This window comes from Lepidochelys olivacea (genome assembly GCF_965140295.1).
Source record: "Lepidochelys olivacea isolate rLepOli2 genome assembly, chromosome: 22".
Lineage (NCBI taxonomy): Eukaryota > Metazoa > Chordata > Testudines > Cheloniidae > Lepidochelys > Lepidochelys olivacea.
Window position 1 is genome coordinate 19,508,094 of NC_140432.1, and position 16,678 is coordinate 19,524,771.

The window sequence follows — 16,678 nt, forward strand, 5'->3', positions numbered from 1 at the left end:
AACTTTGCAGTGCTCGTTCTATCACCTGGGAATGGAATCCCCGAGAGCACCCTCTGCGGTAAAGGGGAACAATCCAGCCCCACAGCCGTACTGAGGATGGGGAAGTTGGTCTCTTCCTTTTGGGCTAGGTGCATTATACAGGAGTACCTTCCATGAGTGCGCCATCCAGGCCAGGACTCAGGGAGACCCTGTGTGGTGATAGTAGACTGCATGGGCTGTGGTTAGCTAATCCAGAAGCTAGAAGGACAAAGAATCAAAGGGCCTGTCTGTGACAAGCAGCCTGAATCTTGCAGCTATGCTCGTAACTAGAGCAGGTAAAAAAAATTATGCCCTCTTTTGGAGAATCTAAAACTTACTAATTAAAACCAAAGTCCTGACTCATCCCCCTTCTCCCAGGAAGATGACAGCCTGTTAGCCTTACTGCTTCCCTCCCAGTGAGGCTAGCCCTGCAAAAGAGGTGGCCACTATATTCTACAATAGAGGGTGCAGACAAAAACGGAAATCCAGGGAGAGCTAGGATGCAACCTGCAGTTTGCATCCTCTGTATTATAGAGTTGGGACTTGCCAAGTGTACAGGCCCCAGCATATGATGCTCCATGTTGAGCCAGGCAGCCAAGCCACAGAACCTAGGTACGTCTGCAAAGCACCACGTATGTGTACCGTGTGTGATTTTGCAATGCCCACAGATTGAAAGGAAGATCGAAATGTATAAATTAATTTCCCCATCTTTCTCGGCGACCTTTCGGCAGGGATTTTCTGAAACTCAGCATTGGCCTCTCTTCTACCATTGAGGTCAATGGGGGTTTATCATTCACTTGCTTCATTAATGGGAGCAGACTATGGCCAAAGCTGAGTGCTTTGGAAAACCTCATACTTTCTCTCCCCAGGCTGCACCTCTATTTTGAGGACAAGCAGGACAGAAGTCTATTTATGGAGCTTTAGTGAGGCCCCGATGAGATTGACCTGACTGGACTGTCACTAGAAGAGGTGCAAAAATTGCTAGAAAGAGAAGGGTGGAAGCAGAAGCGTTAGTCTGTCTTTTCATGAGATTTTTAGAACTATAGGGACATCTAAGTCTGTTGAGAAGGCAAAGCCATTCCTGCCCAAATCAGAGGCGGCATTAGAGTGTGCTGAGCCCTTCAAATATTGGGTAGCATGGCTACAAGAGATGTTACACATCAGTTAGCTAGAACTGGACTTGTGACTGCTGGTCAAGCAACACCAGCCACATTTGGAGAAGCAAAGGTATAACCGAATGTAAAATGAAATTGCTGCAGTCTCTTGTCTTCAGTATCTTGCTACATGCTTCTGCCTTTGAACTGAAATGTTACAGGTGGTTGCTGCATGTGAGCTATATCTACCACACAATTAATGAGCAAGTAATCAGCCAGTTTTACCGCCTAACCAGAGTGATACCAGATAGTGTCAAGACAATGAGACGAAGAAAACTTGAGTTTGTGGGAGATGTGAGTCGATGAGCAGAATGCAGATTGCTGAGGCAAGTCTTGCAGGGACTGATGCCAAGTGCCAGGGGCAGAGGGCACCCACAGCACATGTGGTTCATAGGGCAGCGTGATGCACTTCTTAAGGTGGTGTAAAGACTGAAATGTGGAAGATGATAGCAGGCCAAGGACTCCCGTATGCTGTGTTTATGGTTCTTTGTGATGCGACTTGCCTTGCACTATGAGAATAATAAATAAAATAGTAAGGGTGCTTAGGTTGCTGGTAATTTGCTTGCCCAGCCCTTAGCCAGGCAAAGTTGGAGCATCACCCTGCCTTTCTGTAGTGAATATTCAGTGTGCAGCAGATGTTTGTTTACCTATGAAAAACCGGTGAACACATTCAAGTCAGAAGAGAAACACTACCTCCTTTGTTCTTGAGTTGGCACGTCCCTAACCCTGGAAGAAGGTGGAGTCACCTCACAATGCCAGTCTGTCAGTCTAAAAAACTCTCCTCTGAAGTTTTCCTTCCTTATATTTTTTTTTGAGAGGATACTACTCCAGTCAAAATGTGACTTGTGAGCAGGCTCTTTCCCTCAGTTACACTGATAAAGCACTGGATTTGCTCTGCATACATACCAGGATAACGGACCACAGAATTTGGCTCTGCACCTTGAAGTCCTATGATCCATGTTATTATCTGGACAGATCTGGGTCCAGCTAGCAGAGACTGGCAAAGCACCTTTGAATTATGCAGAGCTGAGGAGATGGCCCTTTATTTTTCCAGTATACAGCAGAACAGAATTAAAAAGTAGACCTGGAAATCAGAGGAGGGAACACACAGGAATCAGCATCTGAATTGGTGTAACAACCTGCAGGACCCATTCTTTGTGCTTAATTCTATGGGAACTGGAACTGCAAATATTTACTCAAAATTATCATCATCAATACTAATAGTCATCAACAGGAAGTCCCTGGGCCATTTCTTAAGGATCACCTTAATATTGTCTGCCTTGAAAGAAGGTCCTGAGTGGGCATTACAGTAGCTGTAATGTTCAAAACAAATCTAATGGTTTGCTTTACTTTTCCCCTCAGCAGAGCTCTTAATTATGTATCTTGCAAATATGCTTGGAAAATGGATTAGATGCACCAGCTGTTTACTACCATGGCAGAGCCTTTTCCAAAGCATTTGTAGTGGCTCCCAAGTATTATATCCACGGTCCCTGCTCTAGCAGTGCAAGCACGTGATCAGGAAGGACCCGCTTTGGTTCAGTGTGAAGATTAGCCTGGGTTTTGTAGACCAGATGAAAGGTATTTTGCTTGAATCAGTCACAGCTGTCTCTGCTCAGAAGTAAGGAATAGGAACAATTTATGCAAGGTTGGTTTACTTTGTTGGTATGTTGTTGCCAGGGTTCCTTCCCCACTCTGAACTCTGGGGTACAGATGTGGGGACCCACATGAAAGACCCCCTAGGCTTATTCTTACCAGTTTAGGTTAAAACTTCCCCAAGACACAGATCCCATTCTTGCCTTGGGATCACTGCCACCACCAAGTGATTTAAAAAACAAACAATCAGGGAAAGGACTACTTGGCGTCCTATTTTCCCCAAAGCCTATACACCCACTTTCCTGGGGAGGCTTGAGAATATCCTAACCAACTAGTTACAACATGATCAAAGGCCCAAACCCCTGGGTCTTGGAACAATGGAAAAATCAGTCAGGTTCTTAAAAAGAAAGATTTTATTTAAAGAGAAAAGGGTAAAAGAATCACCTCTGTAAACTTAGGCTGGTAGTTAATCTTACAGAGTAGCAGAAAATTCAAAGAGCACAGAGGAACCCCCTCTAGCCTTAATTTCAAAGTTACAACAAAACAGAAATAAACCTCCCTCTAGCAAAGGGAAAATTCACAAGTTGAGAAAACAAAGGTAAACGAATATGCTTTGCCTGGCTGTTACTTACAAGTTTGAAATATGAGAGACTTGTTCAGGGAGATTTGGAGAACATGGATTGATGTCCGGTCCCTCTTAGTCCCAAGAGCAAACGGCCACAGAAAACAAAGAACCCAAAACAACCCCCACCACACACACCCCGGATTTGAAAGTATCTTTTGTCCCCATTGGTTCCTTTGGTCAGGTGCCAACCAGGTTACTTGAGCTTCTTAACCCCATACAGATAAGGGGGAATTTAGGCTACGCCTACTGTTATGACAGTTGTTTTGCAGGAGGATGATGGGAGAGAATACCAGGAGCATTTAAGAAACAAAAACACACATTAGAGGAATTTATCTCAGAAGCAATAGCTGACGTGAGGTGTGGCAGGACAAGGGAGAGCAACCAGGCTGAGGATTTTGCAACATGCAAAAGGAAGAACAGTCAAAAACCAAAGTGTTGGCATAGCAGCAGAACACGGCATACTTCCCCTCTTTCCCAATGCAGAGTATACTATAATAATTATAACTATAACTAATGCACCTTTCCGCCTTACTGTCTAACCTCATCTGGTTTCCCCCCACACAGTTACAAGACCCTGCAGAAGACTGGAGCACCTTCAGCACCCCAATGGGAGAGAGCCTGCTCATTTGAACCTCATGCAGCTACAATTAACTGCACAAGGGATGGTTTTCTTTTTTCAACTAAAATTTCCTGGGAGGAAATGACAATAATCCAAGCTCATAGTGCAGACCAGGGGCATTTTCAAAGGCACAAAGTGGAGTAGGGTGCCTACCTGCCCTTTGTGCCTTGGGAAAACATGTGGCTGTTATGGGCTGCTCCAGGAACACTAGCTTTTGTTTTTTGTAATTTCGAAACATTTATCTCTGGGTCTGTGTGGCAGTGTATGCACACCCCATCTCCTGGCAGGGTGGATAGTGGGTGTGTTGAGACCACAGTTACAATCTACCAGACTGTCGTGGGCATCACCATGATGAGGTCCAATGGCCAGAATCCCTACCACAGCCTTCAGGTACAGGGCAGCATGGCCTAGCAGCTAGATCCAGGGGCCACCACCAGATGGGGTGGCAGCCAGGGTAGGGGGACCCAGGCCCACCTGACTTCACTGGGTCCCAACCTTGTGCCTTAATGGCAGAGTGATCTACCACTGGGTCAGTAGGGAATCCAACCTCAACATGTTAGCCTTAGATGGGTGGGAGATAGCACTCACTCACCCTTCCTGGGTCACTTCCTACCAGGTTCCTGAAGCTGCAGTCCACAGCACAACAGGTCTTCAGTCCAGGTCACAGGATCTCCAGCTCCTGCACTACAGCCTCCACCACATATCCTTCCTTCTTGGCAGACAAACCAGGTTGAGCTGAGCTGCTCTCCTTTTATACTAGCACAGCATTTGGAGCATGCCCAGCACAGTCTGAGGGGCGGGGCTTTCTCGGCCCATAGTGGGGGATTAACCCTTTCCTGCCTAGTGCACACCCTGTCACAGCCTGTAACCTGCAAAGATCAAAATCCAGCCAACAATCAGAGGCCTGGATGCAGTGAGATGGGACAGCAATACTTCACTTTCATAATCCAGACAGTACAAATAGCTGTTGAAATCAGAGCTATTATTAAAGATATGATGAGTATTCACCAAGCATGACCTCTCCCTTAGAGCAGCTGGTGCTTTAAATGCACCTAGCTTAAGGTAACTATTAGTATGGATAGAGATGGGAAGACTTTGAGGGGGGGGTATGGTGCAATTCTCTAATCAAAAGCTCTGAGGGAGGGCTGAGATGATTGGTACTAATGGATAACTGAGTACTGAGTATTGAGGAAAGTGGGTGGATGCTGTATTTTATGGGAATTGAACAGACATGAGCTAACTGGAGGGTCTGGATGCTGGTCCACAAAGGGAGACGGGTGAGGTAATATCCCTCTTTTTGACTGATGTGTAAAGGCAGTCTGATAGGCTTTTCTAAAAAAATTTTGTATGGTGTTTTCTAATCTGCTATACAGATCTCCTGACCTATAAGAATCTCTACAGTGAGCAGCAAAGAGTCCTGTGGCACCTTATAGACTAACAGACATATTGGAGCATGAGCTTTTGTGGGTGAATACCCACTTCATCTGATACATGTGATACATTGAGCAGAGGGCTCAGCTAATCCAGCCCAAGTGAAATTAACTGGAAACAGACAAGCACTATGTGATAATGGCATCATAAGCAGCAAGGAAGTGAAATCCAAGGAACAGACAAAGGATTTTTGTAATACGTACTGAACAGAAATGCTACTTGAACAGTTGGGAGAAAAGGTCTCTAAAGGGTCCCCCATGTTGCAGTTTGCTGCTCCTCCAAGGAGATTGCCACCAAAACCAGACTTTATTTTTAAGTTAAAACACTGAAAAGGGAGATTTTCTGAGGGCATGAGGGGAACTTTCAGGCCCTCCAGCTCGGTCATCAAGAAGCAAAAGAATCTCTTTTCTTGCAAGTCACTTCGGAAAAGATGAGAGGGAAAGAAGGGGGGTGGAGCTGATAAATCTATAACATTTTGCTTTGAGGAAAAGCCCCCTTTCAGCTGATTGCCTCCTTGTTTTGGTCAAAACACAAGCTGGGGGTAGAGGTTAGATATAAAGACTAACATGTTAAACATGCAGCTGTAGCCTGCACAGCTGGACCAATGACAGTGATCTGGGCCCTGTTTCTTATTGTCATTCCCAGCTACCCAGAAACACACGATGTTTTAACGATGGATGAATAAATGCACTAAATATAACTGCACTCAACAAGGGGCCGTAAGGCGCGATTTACCAAACATTTTGCCACTGTTCTTGCTGATGGGTCTCAGAAAGCCCGGCCCGCCATATCATGAACTGAGTTACACTGCGTTACAAGCAACCTGTAAAGACATGCCAGCTCCCTACCGCTGCCCCATTTTGGCTGGGCACTGAAGACAGGATCTAAAAACCTCTGCTCATTGGCCAGATTCAAAAAGGGGTCTCATAAATGAATTAAGGTAATACATCAGCTAGAAAAAATTCATTGCTAAGCACATGTTAAGCACCTATCTGGTGGTCATCACGAGGGTGTTTGCAGATGCAGGAAGTGGGGCAGTTATTCTGTATCATGTAATGTTCAAATGTTAGTGGGCATCCAATCTGGAAAAATCATAAAATCACTAAAAGGGCCATAACTCTAAGAAACAGTCTAATTTTCACCACAGCAGAAATCAGCAGAAATTTTCTAAATACAATTGATAATGCAACTATGTAATCAAAATAGTGCTGTTTTGGAAAGTGTGGGAAATATTTAGCCCCAGGTGATATGTTTTGTGTATTTTCCCATCCTTGTTTGTTTTCAGGTAAGACAGAAGTCTGTAGTCACAGGACAGTATGAGTATGTTTGAACCATGTAATATATCAAAATATCTGTCATTATTTGTAGAATGGACTGATTGGAGAAGTTTTTCTGTCTGCTATTTTATATTTTATGAATATTGGCTATTGTGCAATGATTCCTGCACTGGCAACTGATGTTAATACAGCATACACCAGGACGAAATATTTTCAAGATATGTTCCACTCTCTGGGCCAAGACTGGACTTATGTCATGTATGATGAAGCAATTTATTGCAAAGCACAGTTGAGGAATCAAACTGACTTTGATAATGACCGCTTTGAGATGGGAGGCGTGCATCGTACAGTGAATTTCTTGGGTGACATAGGCAGTGTGGTACAGGAAAGTGAGTTTGAAGACCTCCTTATGGAAGCCAACATCTGTGGTGCTTCAGTCATCTGCCGTGCTCTAAGAGGGAAAGCACATAACCCTGGAGTTAGAATCCACAACCCTATGAATGAAGCAATGAATTGCTTGAAGTGGAGGGCACTCGGCAGTTCCATGAACAGTCATGTTCTCCCAGAAGATGAGAAGAGACGCATCTTGGAGAAAGCTTGATCTTGCACGGAAGCATTTGAAGATGTGGACAAGGCACACAGAGAAAAGAGCGTGGAAGCACAGAATTTTCTGGCAGACGTCATGAACAGAACAGAACCCTATCACTCCACCAGCTCATGGACACTTAGGTTACCCAAGGGAAAAACTGTTGAGATAAATTTCTGCTCTGGAAAAACTATGTAATGGATGTTGCCCAACTCCTGATGGATACACTGCAGCAAAGAGAGAGGATAACAAGTTCATGTAGTTTGAGACGTTGGCAGAGATGATTGCACTTGAATTGCAATGTGGTCATGTGAACTATGCTAGATGGGGTTGTGTAAAACGCAGCAGAAGCCAGACTTCTGGAGGAGGAGAAGCCAGATATATATTATGCCCTAGTTGATAGGGTGCAGTATACTAGACTGCCAGACCCTTTCGTGATGTATGGCATGACATGGCCATGGAGTAGTCACTCAACGAGGACTGTGGAAAGCATCAGCATCTTTGCACAAACGATAAGGCTCTGACCAAGTATTACCTGACTGCACATTTTATGTTGTTTGCAGTGTGGTTGAGGTCATGTAACAGGATATAACAGGTGGGTGTGGTACTACCTTTTATTGAACCAACTTCTCCTGGTGAAAGAGAGACGCTTTCGAGCTACACATCTTAGTGAAGTGTCTGTGGTATGAACTGAGCATGCCCACTCTCAGCAACCCCTCTCCTCTGGTCTTACGGCGATAGGATTGTGGCATGTCTCTTCTCAGCTCCCTTACAGTGACAGTGCTCTTTGCCAGTAATATGGACCAAGTATACCCTGTCTCCGCTCCCCTCTGTCTCAGCACTGTGGACCAGACCCACAAAGGGGTATAGATGTGGCAATCTCACCATTACCCTGGCTTCTAGATGCCTAGAAAATCATTGGAACAACAATGGGATTCCCAATGCCTGAGTTAGGGGCTTGGGCTCTGTCTTGGAGGAAGGGGCAGAGACAGGTACTAAAGAATGGGATACATAAAAACAAGAATGACAGGCATGGAACTGCCTAAGCTAGCCACTGGGAGATGCTGAGAAGAGGGGTGGTGCTAAGCCCTGACCCTTTTCAGCAGCTCGGGACCTAGATCTACTTACGATCTGCAGCCAGGAACCCCTCCTGGAGTAAGGTGAGGTAGGTACATGAACCATTGCGTGTGAGATAGATATGTACCTGCCGAAGACCCCACAAAACAGATGTGAGCAGAGGGGGAAGGAGGCACAGGCCTTCTGTGTAGCTTTTAGAACAATGCTTAGAGTCCTCACAAGGGCTGTGAGGGACCCTGCCACAAATCCCCTTTGTGCCTGTGCTAAGAAGAGATTTGGACAGGTGGCAAATGCAGCCCTGGTGGGTGTTCCCCAATCTTTGGGGTTCTGCAATGTAAGGGCGGGGGTTGCTTCCCTCTTGCCTGTGGAAGCTGTTCCACTTTAATTACATGGTTTAATTTAATTAAATGTGTCAGCCTCAGGCTGACACAGTTCCTTCTGTAGGCTGATGGTTCTCCTCCCATTTCCTCTTGCTGAGAAGGGAGTTGAGCACTTATCTCTCAACCGAAGGGCCTCAGTGCCTAGCTAGGAGGTAGTGGGATGTGGGCTCTCCCTCTGTCCTCTCTGTTGAAGGTGGGCCACTTTCAGTAAATATTACCTGAAAATTGGGCCTGTCGCTCTCTGTAACTCCCTTGGTAGCCCTATGGGTTGGCTACTTGCCCGCTGAGCTGCTGGCTCAAACCCCCTTTCTGTTTGTTGAGAAGGGTTGGCCCCTTGATCTCTTGCCTCACAAATGTTCCACTTTAACTAGATATTAACCGGGGCAAAGGCAACTCTTGAAGCACCCTATGGTATGAGGGTAGGGTGCTCGCTTTGATTGTGTGTGACCCTGGTTCAAAGGGTCACTTTGGTTACATATTCTTTGGGCCAAAGGCATAGCAAGCAGCTCTGGGTAGTCCAGTGGTTGGAGGGTGTGCCCAGCCTGTGGGAGGTTGGTGGTTCCTATCCCATTTCTTCTGGAAGAAAGGGAGTTGAGTATTTATCTCTCAACTGAATGGCCTAAGTGCCTGGCTAGGAAGTAGTGAGCTGTGGGGACTTCCTCTGTCTTTTCTGTTGAAGGTGGGACACTTTCAGTAAATATTACCTGAGAATTGGGCCAATCACTCTCTGTGACTCCCTCAGTAGTCCTGTGGGTTGGCTACTTACCCCCTGAACCGGTGAGCTGCTGGTTCAAATCCACTCTGTGTCGGTGGAGACGGGATGGGCGCCTCAATCTCTTACCGCTCAAGCGTTCTACTTTAACTAGTTATTAACCGGGGCGAGCTTAAACTCACAAGTCCCTCTATGGTACAGGGGTGAGGGTGCTCGCTTGGATGGTGGGTGACACTGGTTCTAATCCCCTCTGTGTTGGTGGAGAACAGAGGGGTACCTCAATCTTTTACTGCTTGAACCTTCCACTTTAACTATATATTAACCAGGGCGAGATAAGCTCTTAAGTCCCTCTACGGTACAGAGGTTAGGGTGCTCGCGTGGATGGTGGGTGATGCTGGTTCTAATCCCCTCGGTGTTGGTGGAGAATGGAGGGGCGCCTCCATCTCTTACCGCTCAAGCCTTCCACTTTAACTATATATTAACCGGGGCAAGCTAAGCTCTCAAGTCCCTCTACGGTACGGGGGTTAGGGCGCTTGCTTGGATTGCGGGTGACCCTGGTTCGCATCCCCGCTCGGCGGGACGGGAGGGCCTCTGGCGGGTGAGAGGAGGCCTCTCCTAGCTGAGCAAGAGGCCTGGCAAAGGGCCTCTTGCTCTTTTAATTAAAGAGGCAATGCTGCTCTACAGTAAAACCCTCCTCTCACTCTTGTCCACCCTGATCAGGATACACACCCAGGTTGTGGCAGACCCCAGGGCACTCCCCTGCTCTTTTGAGGGGTGTGAACTGGGGGCCGCCACCTCCTAGGGAGAGTCACTGGTGAGCGATCCCTGTCCGAATCCCCTCTCCATCCCAAGAAGACAACGGCCTCTTGAGAAAGAGAGGGGCTTCGGAAAAGGATGGCCCACCCCAAAGGACAGTCGCCTAGGAGGCAGGAAATCCCTGTACAAATCCCTGCTGAACAGGCAGCTGGGGGATTTGAACCAGGATCTCCCCCAACCCAGGCAAGTATCCTAACCACTGGACAAAAGAGTGAGGGTACCCATGAGGCCGGCCCACAGCCCACTTAACTAAAGTGGAACAGCTTAAACAGGCAAGAGGAAGGGATCACGAGACCCCCCCACCACTGGAGCTACGGAACCGCAGAACACAGACAGCCTGTAGGGCAGCGCTCGTCAAAGCCCCCCACAACCTTCCCAGCAGAGAGAAGGGGGATTTGAATGAGCCAGCCTCTTAGCCCCTCTCTGAAGCCTAACCACGGAATCAGAGAGGGAGCCACAGCCTGTAACTGGGCTCAGGGCCCTTCAATTAAAGTGTAAGAGCTTCAAGTGAGGGTGCTCCCGTCACTCTAGCCCAGCACCCAATGATTAGGGCCCTCACCCGGGCGGTAGGTGAGCCCTTCGCAAATCCCTTGTGCTCGTCCGGCAGAGGGGCGAGTTAGAAGGTGAATGGCCATAATGCATCAGACCCATGGCCCAGCTAGCCCACTGTCCTGCTTTCCGACGGCGGCCAACACCGGCTGCTTCAAAGGCAGTGAACAGAAGAGGGCAACTCTCAAGCGATCCGTCCCGTCGGGCCCCCCTCCCAGCAGCTGGCCGTCAGCGGGCGAAGGACGCCCGGACCACGGGGCTGCATCCCTGACCGTCTTGGCTAATAGCCACGGACGGACCCATTCGCCACAAACTTTCTCAGTCTTTCTTTTCGAACCCACTTACAGTTTTGGCCCACCCCACCTCCACCGGCAACCACTTCCACAGGCTGAGCGTGCGTTGCGGGGCCAAGTACTGCCTTTGGTTTGGGTTAAAGCTGCTGCCTGCTCATTTCAGCGGGTGACCCCTGTTCTTGCGTTGCGTGAAGGGGTAAATAACACGTCCCGATTCCCGCTCCCCACCCCAGTCATGACTGGCTAGCCCTCTGTCAGAGCCAACCTGAACCGTCTCTTTGCCCAGCTGAACCAGAAGCACGCTCCCCCGCACCAACCTCCCTCACCGGCGAGGCCCCGAACCACGAGGTTAAAAGTTACACGAGGGGGCCTCCGCCTCCGTCCCCTGGGCTGTTTTGTGGGGCTTTGGGCCGGTCCCTAACCAGCTCACGCTAAGTCACCGGAGGGGTTTCTGGCCGTGGCTGGCAAGCAGAGGGCTGTACCTGGGAGGGGAAGACGCTGGGTCGATTTCCTTCTCCCCGCCTGATGAGCTGCGGGGAGTTGAAGAGGGCTCTGCAGTCTCTCAAGCGTGAGCCCCCATACTGAAGTAAAGAACCGCCTTAGGAGGCTTGCTCGTTGTAGCTTGTCGGGGCCTGTGCCACTTCCATGAAGTGGTAACTGGCCAGCCTTGCGACATGAATCCCTCTGTAGTCCAGTGGTTCGGGCACTTACCTAGTGCGTGGGTGATGCTGGTTCAACTCCTCCCCCAGCTTGCGGAGGAAGGACTTAAACAGCCATCTCCCTGGTCTCAAGTGAATATCCAGCTTCTGGACTAAGAGGGATTCTCCTGGGGCACGTGGGCCCCTGTGCCTTTCTTTTTCTGCTGAAGCTGTTCCACTTTTACATGACATATTCATGGGGCCAGCAGTCCACCCAGCAGCCCACTGTAGTCTGGGGGGTGTGGTGTGCACCTAGCGTGTGGGAGGCCGCGGGTTCAAAGCCCCTTTCTTCTTGCTGAGAAGGGATTTGGACTTTGATCTCTTGCCTCTCAGGCAAATTGCCTACGTGCTGGGCTCGGAGGTTTTCCCATGTGGGGGCGCTCTCGGTCTTTTCTGTTGTGGGAGGGCCGCGTTCCGTTACATATTGATTGGGGCAAAGGCCAAGCAGGCAGGCCTGGGTAGTCTAGTGGCTTGGCAAGCTACCCAGCATGTGGGAGCTTGGGGTTCAAATCCCCTTCTTTCTTTCTTCTTCTTCTTCTTCTTGAAGAGAAGGGGCTTGAGCCTTGATGACTTATCTCTCAACTGAAAGGCCTAAGTGCCTGGTGAGTGGGATGTGGGGGATCCCTCAGTCTCTTCTATTGAAGGCAGGCCACTTTCAGTAAATATTACATGAGAATTGGGAACCCCACTCACCAGGATTCCCCGTGTAGTCCTGCGGTTGGGCTCCGTGCCCCCGAAGCAGTGAGCCGCTGGTTCAAATCCCTTTTCCGTTTGTTGAGATCAAGGCTTGGGTCCTTAACCTCTTGCCCCGCGAGCGTTCCGCTTTCACTAGGTATTAACCGGGGCAAAGGAAGCTTTCCAAGCCCTCTATGGTATGGGGGTTAAGGTGTTGGCCTGCCGTGTGCATGCTTCCCGGTTCAACTCCCCTGGGTGCCATTTGAGACGGCCGGGGGCGCCTCAATCTTTTACCGCTCAAGCCTTCCACTTTAACTATATATTAACCGGGGCAAGCTAAGCTCTCAAGTCCCTCTACGGTACGGGGGTTAGGGCGCTCGCTTGGATTGCGGGTGACCCTGGTTCGCATCCCCGCTCGGCGGGACGGGAGGGCCTCTGGCGGGTGAGAGGAGGCCCCTCCTAGCTGAGCAAGAGGCCCGACACAGGGCCTCTTGCTCTTTTAATTAAAGAGGCAATGCTGCGCTACAGTAAAACCCCCCTCTCACTCTTGTCCACCCTGATCAGGATACACGCCCAGGTTGTGGCAGACCCCAGGGCACTCCCCTGCTCTTTTGAGGGGTGTGAACTGGGGGCCGCCACCTCCTGGGGAGAGTCACTGGCGAGCGATCCCTGTCCGAATCCCCTCTCCGTCCCAAGAAGACAACGGCCTCTTGAGAAAGAGAGGGGCTTCGGACAAGGATGGCCCACCCAAAGGACGGTCGCCTAGGAGGCAGGAAATCCCTGTGCAAATCCCTGCTGAACAGGCAGCTGGGGGATTTGAACCAGGATCTCCCCCAACCCAGGCGAGTATCCTAACCACTGGACTAGAGAGTGAGGGTAGCCGTGAGGCCGGCCCACAGCCCACTTAACTAAAGTGAAACAGCTTCAACGAGCAAGAAGGAAGCAGGCAACCCCCTCGCTAAGAGAGAAAGGTCTAGGGGGACACACCCACCCACCCACGGGGAGATTCGAACCCGCATCTCACGCACCCCAGGCACCCAGTGTGACCATCAGCCTACGGAGGGTGTTGCGGCAAAGAGAGTCCCAAATACCGTTTAATTCAAGTGGAACAGCTTTGAAAGGCAAGAAAGGAGGCACCCCCAGAAAGATGGCCGCCCAGGCACCAGAGGAGATTTGAACTCACATCTCGCCCACCCAAGGCGCACAGTCTAGCCATCAGCCTACAGAGGGAACGGGGTCTGCCTGAGGCCCAAATACCATTTAATTCAAATGGAACCGCTTCCACAGGCAAGAGAGAAGTTGCCCCCCTCTGGCGATACCCAAAACCTACCAGGCCTGTGGTAGGCGCTCATCTCCAGCCCTTTTTAGCATCAGCAGACCTGGGGAATTGAACCCACAGCCGCTACGTGCCACACATGAGGCCCAACCGCTGGACCACAGGAGGAGTGGTGCCGGGTGCTTTGCCTGAACAATAGTTAATTAACGTGGAACACCTTCTCCGAGCCAAAAAAGCGAGGGACGCCACGGATTCAATCCAGGACCACATCTTCTCAAGGGTTTTCGCAACAGACAAAGGGAGGATTGGACCCCACAGCGGCCACAAGCCAGACCAGTAGCGTAACCACTGGACTACATAGGAAGCTGCTGAATTGGTTGGCCCAAATAATATTTCATTAAAGTTGAACAGCTTCACGGGCAAGAGGAAGGGATCACGAGACCCCCCACCACTGGAGCTACGGAACCGCAGAACACAGACAGCCCGTAGGGCAGCGCTCGTCAAAGCCCCCCACAACCTTCCCAGCAGAGAGAAGGGGGATTTGAACGAGCCAGCCTCTTAGCCCCTCTCTGAAGCCTAACCACGGAATCAGAGAGGGAGCCACAGCCTGTAACTGGGCTCAGGGCCCTTCAATTAAAGTGTAAGAGCTTCAAGTGAGGGTGCTCCCGTCACTCTAGCCCAGCACCCAATGATTAGGGCCCTCACCCGGGCGGTAGGTGAGCCCTTCGCAAATCCCTTGTGCTCGTCCGGCAGAGGGGCGAGTTAGAAGGTGAATGGCCATAATGCATCAGACCCATGGCCCAGCTAGCCCACTGTCCTGCTTTCCGACGGCGGCCAACGCCGGCTGCTTCAAAGGCAGTGAACAGAAGAGGGCAACTCTCAAGCGATCCGTCCCGTCGGGCCCCCCTCCCAGCAGCTGGCCGTCAGCGGGCGAAGGACGCCCGGACCATGGGGCTGCGTCCCTGACCGTCTTGGCTAATAGCCACGGATGGACCCATTCGCCACAAACTTTCTCAGTCTTTCTATTCGAATCCACTTACAGTTTTGGCCCACCCCACCTCCACCGGCAACCACTTCCACAGGCTGAGCGTGCGTTGCGGGGCCAAGTACTGCCTTTGGTTTGGGTTAAAGCTGCTGCCTGCTCTTTTCAGCGGGTGACCCCTGTTCTTGCGTTGCATGAAGGGGTAAATAACACGTCCCGATTCCCGCTCCCCACCCCAGTCATGACTGGCTAGCCCTCTGTCAGATCCAACCTGAACCGTCTCTTTGCCCAGCTGAACCAGAAGCACGCTCCCCCCCACCAACCTCCCTCACCGGCGAGGCCCCGAACCACGAGGTTAAAAGTTACACGAGGGGGCCTCCGCCTCCGTCCCCTGGGCTGTTTTGTGGGGCGTTGGGCCGGTCCCTAACCAGCTCACGCTAAGTCACCGGAGGGGTTCCTGGCCGTGGCTGGCAAGCAGAGGGCTGTACCTGGGAGGGGAAGACGCTGGGTCGATTTCCTTCTCCCCGCCTGATGAGCTGCGGGGAGTTGAAGAGGGCTCTGCAGTCTCTCAAGCGTGAGCCCCCATACTGAAGTAAAGCACCGCCTTAGGAGGCTTGCTTGTTGTAGCTTGTCGGGGCCTGTGCCACTTCCATGAAGTGGTAACTGGCCAACCTTGCGACATGAATCCCTCCGTAGTCCAGTGGTTCGGGCACTTACCTAGTGCGTGGGTGATGCTGGTTCAACTCCTCCCCCAGCTTGCTGAGGAAGGACTTAAACAGCCATCTCCCTGGTCTCAAGTGAATATCCAGCTTCTGGACTAAGAGGGATTCTCCTGGGGCACGTGGGCCCCTGTGCCTTTCTTTTTCTGCTGAAGCTGTTCCACTTTTACATGACATATTCATGGGGCCAGCAGTCCACCCAGCAGCCCGCTGTAGTCTGGGGGGTGTGGTGTGCGCCCAGCGTGTGGGAGGCCGTGGGTTCAAAGCCCCTTTCTTCTTGCTGAGAAGGGATTTGGACTTTGATCTCTTGCCTCTCAGGCAAATTGCCTAGGTGCTGGGCTCGGAGGTTTTCCCATGTGGGGGCTCTCTCGGTCTTTTCTGTTGTGGGAGGGCCGCGTTCCGTTACATATTGATTGGGGCAAAGGCCAAGCAGGCAGGCCTGGGTAGTCTAGTGGCTTGGCAAGCTGCCCAGCATGTGGGAGCTTGGGGTTCAAATCCCTTTCTTTCTTTCTTCTTCTTCTTGAAGAGAAGGGGCTTGAGCCTTGATGACTTATCTCTCAACTGAAAGGCCTAAATGCCTGGTGAGTGGGATGTGGGGGAATCCCTCAGTCTCTTCTTTTGAAGGCGGGCCACTTTCAGTAAATATTACATGAGAATTGGGAACACCACCCATGTAGTCCCGTGGTTGGGCTCTGTGTCTCAGAAGCAGTGAGTCGGTGGTTCGAATCCCCTTTCTCTTTGTTGAGATCAAGGCTTGGGACCTTAACCTCTTGTCCCGCGAGTGTTCCGCTTTAACTATATATTAACTGGGGCAAAGGAAACTCTACAAGCCCTCTATGGTATGGTGGCTAAGGTGTTCACCTAGCATGTGTATGCTCCCGGTTCAACTCCCCTGGGTGCTGATTGAGATAGGAGAGGGCACCTTGAACTCTTGCTGCTTGAGCCTTCCATTTTAACTGTATATTAACCAGGGCGAGATAAGCTCTCAAGTCCCTCTATGGTATGGGGGTTAGGGTGCTTGCTTAGATGGTGGGTGTTGCTGGTTCTAATCCCCTCTGTGTTGGTGGAGAACAGAGGGGTACCTCAATCTCTTACTGCTCAAGCCTTCCACTTTAACTATATGTTAACTGGGGCGAAGTAAGATCTTCAAGCCCTCTATGGTATGGGGGTTAGGGTGTTGGCCTGGCACATGTGTGCT